Genomic DNA, 3,958 nt, shown 5'->3' with positions numbered 1-3,958 from the left:
CGTCTCAAGCAGCCAAGAGAGCCTGACAGTGTTATATATGTGGGTTTGTGGGCCTAATAAATGAGTTATGGTGTCATGGAGACTTGCCCTGAAGTCATTAACATCAGACAGTATGTAGCCTCGTTGGGTTCCATGCAAGGGTTCCCGAGAGGCTCTTCTGTATAGTCTGAACAATGATCTATGATGGCTGAACTTTCGGTGTCAAAGGAGTGCATTTATTAAACACATAGCAAGAAGCATAAAAGAATACATACCAAGTAGTGGACACAGAGAAGCATCAGGCAGACAGTGAACCATAATCAATTTGGGCACTCAATTCCATGCAGAGATGGTGGTGGATCATTAAACCAGGACTTACAGCACCCAGAAGACATAGACTGGAGGAATGCTGTTGAAGGCAGCTGGAGTTTCTTTTTTTTTTTTTTTTTTTTTTTTGGTTCTTTTTTTTGAGCTGGGGACCCGAACCCAGGGCCTTGCGCTTCCCTAGGCAAGTGCTCTACCACTGAGCTAAATCCCCAACCCCGCAGCTGGAGTTTCTAATTCACAGTTTTCTCTCTGTGGATGACTTTCTGGGTTCTAGTTTCTACGGTAGGTATGTAAACTCTGTTGGACATGGTTCATGTTCTAGCTGTTCTGTTCTCAAGGTCACAAGTCTTTTTTTTTTTTTTTTGAGACAGGGTTTTTCTGTGTAGCCTTGGCTGTACTGTAACTTGCTCTGGAGACCAGGCTGGCCTGGAACTGAGAGATCTGCCTCCTTCTGTCTCCCAAGTAGTAGGATTAAAGATATGTGCCTCTTAACTTAAACCATTTTGTTTTGCAGGGGCTTACAGAGAATGCCTTAGTTTCAGAAGAAACTTTGGGCTTAGAAAAACTATAGAAATGTTAAGATTTTTGGAGATAAAAAAAAAACAAAACAAAAAAACCAAGGGGTTGGGGATTTACTAAGATTTTCAGATGGGGGGTCAAGGGCAAGACCCTGGGTTGGGTCCCCACCCCCGGAAAAAAAAAAAAAAAAAGATTTTTTGGGATTAAACAAAACAGACTAAGAGAAGGGTACAGGTGAAAGGGAGGGTGCTCCAAGGGGCAACCTACGAACATGGGAGTAGAGTTCAGTGCTGTTGAGATACTAATAGCATGAAGTTTTAAAAGATTTAGTTTTTTTTTTTTTAAAATTTATTATGTATACATCATACAGCTTTCTGCCTGCGTGTATGCGCCTGCAGGCCAGAAGAGGGCACCAGACCTGATTATAGATGGTTGTGAGCCACCATGTGGTTGCTGGGAATTGAACTCTGGAAGAGCAGTCAGTGCTCTTAACCGCTGAGCCATCTCTCCAGCCCCCAAAAGATTTAGTTTTATTTTTAATGTGTGTGAATGTCTAAATGTATGTCTGTGCACCATGTGAGAGGTCAGATGAGGGTGTCAGATTCCCTGGACCTGGAGCTATATGTGGTTGTAAGCTGCATGATGTGGGGTGCTGGAAACTAAATTCTGCCCCCTACCAGAGCACCAAGCACTTATCTCTCCAGGCCCTGTCTTTTGGTTTTTGAAGTCAGAGTCTTGCTATGTAGCCCAGGCTGCTTGGCCTGGAACTCCCAGAAAGCCACACACTGTGCTTCCCCATTCTCTACAAACAGTAAAGTCTTGATAAGGTGCTTAATCCCATAGCTCACCCTGTTTATGAAGGGACAGGAATTCTGCATGACCGAAGGCAAAGGGTGTAGCCTCGAGGCATGGAATGTGTGCAATCCCATGTCTTGCTTCAGATACTTGTTGAGGATCATTTGTGTGTGAGCAGCAGCTGAAAGCCTCCACAAGGGATGTATGAAAAGCACAAAGTAAGGAAAGAAACAAGGCATCAGGAAAGATCTGAACTAGTGGTGTGATCCTAGCTACATCCTAGCACATGGGTTCAAAGTTCAAGGGATGCCTGGGCCAGAGAGTGAGGTCGAGGCCGGAAAGGTCAACTTTCCATGTGACCATGCAGCTTACAACCACATATAGCTCCAGGTCCAGGGGATCTGACATCCTCATCTGACCTCTCACATGGTGCTGTCAATGACAATGGGGCATGTGGCAGGGACAGCTCCACAGTGGTGACTGCAGGAGTTCTTTCCAGAGATGTCTACTCTGATGAAACCAGGATCCAAATCATGGTTCAGTTTATTATGAAGAGATTTAATTTCATCCGGAGGGAGATACTATCCGTACTGCAGTTTTATGTCACATGCTAGTCATCGGAGTGGAGGAAACCTCAATAGAGAAAATGACTTCATAAGATCAGCCAGGAGGCAAGACTGTAGGACATTTTCTTAATTAGTGATTGGTGTGAGACGGCCCAGCCCATTGTGGGTGGGGCGGTATCTGGCCTGGTGGTTCTGGGTGCTCTTAAGAAAGCAGGCTGAGTAAGCCATGAAGAGCAAACCAGTAAACAGCACCTCTGCTTCCAGGTTCCTGACATTGTTTTCCTCAATGAACTGTGATTCAGGATACGTAATCCAAATAAACCCTGTCCTCCCCAAGTTGCTTTTAGTCATGGTGTTTCATCACAGCAATAATAACTCTAAGATACTACCCATGTATGGATGTGGGTTCCTCAAGAGTCTCAAAAAGTGTCTGAACAATAGTGGCACACCTGATTTTGGTGGCTACTGAAGTTACATTTGTAATGGTGGCTGAAGAACTTTCTTCTCCTTTTTTGGCAAAGGAATCTATAAAGTGGTTCTTGAATGCTTAAGTTGCAAAAATGCACTGAGACCTGTCTGTTATTGTTCCTAGGAGTTCTTGGAAGAGCCCAGCTCTTGGGGGTTTGCAGTCATGTGTCTTTTGTAGGCATGTGCTGTTAATCCCTGCACTGAGGAAGTAAAGGCAGGCTGATCTGTGTGAGCTCAAGGCCATCCTGGTCTAGAGTTCCAGGACAGCCAGAGTTACAAACAAAACAAGAACTTCCAGTCCTTTTTTTTTTTTTTTTTTTTTTTTCCCGGAGCTGGGGACCGAACCCAGGGCCTTGCACTTCCTAGACAAGCGCTCTACCACTGAGCTAAATCCCCAACTCCTCCAGTCCTTTTCAATGGTGTAATCCAGCTCAGGAAAAACAGTCCAAGTTCCAGGCCAGTGAGGCTGTGGGATGAGACCAAGAATTTCCAAGTGTTCAGGCTTGGTCAGCACTTGTTTCTTCTGCTTGTAAAGGGTGGTGATAAGAATTCCTCACTCCTTACATACAAGCAAACCAAAGGCAGAGAAGGAAGCCCAACACACTGGCTGTGTTCGCTCACCCAGGCTCCATTCAGACACCTTGGCCTCCAATTCTAAGAGCAGAACAATGCCCAAGGCAGGAGCGAATGACTGAACTTGTAATCTTGGGTTTGTAAAGGTCTAACATAGACTTCAGAAGACCTGGGAGTACCAAGTGTGTATATCACAGCACTGTAAGAAGGCTGAGATGGTCACTACCAAGATGATATGATAACGGACTTCTGCAAGTTGTTCTCTGGCCTACACAAGAACACACTCATGCATACAAACACAACTTAAATAGTACAATGTAATTAAAAGATTTATAAAGAAGCCGTTGGTAGACCCACTTGCCTGAGGACTCGCCTACAACACAGCAACGTCTTCCTTTGTTGGGCAAACAAGGTCAGGTTTTTAATAGGTCTCTCTCTCTCTTCTTTTTTTTAGAACATGCGTACAGCCAGAAAGGTTCTGTAAACACTTGACCCCTAGGTAGCTTCCTAGATAGCAGTTAGCCGGACCTTCCGGACAGAAATACTGAAGTCAAGGCGGGCGATTTGCACACTAGGTCGATGGCATTGTGGGACTTGTAGTCCCGATTGCAGAAGGGCTTGGGGCCACTGTCGCTGCAGGACTACATTTCCCAGCAACACACATATAGCAATACGCGCCAGCCAGGTTGCGCAAGCGAGCCGGTTTCCGGAGGAGTTGGGGGTGGGGCGGC

The sequence above is a fragment of the Rattus rattus genome, chromosome 6, assembly GCF_011064425.1.
Source record: "Rattus rattus isolate New Zealand chromosome 6, Rrattus_CSIRO_v1, whole genome shotgun sequence".
Classification (NCBI taxonomy): domain Eukaryota; kingdom Metazoa; phylum Chordata; class Mammalia; order Rodentia; family Muridae; genus Rattus; species Rattus rattus.
The sequence above is the reverse complement of the archived record's forward strand: the minus strand, read 5'-3'. Positions refer to the sequence as shown.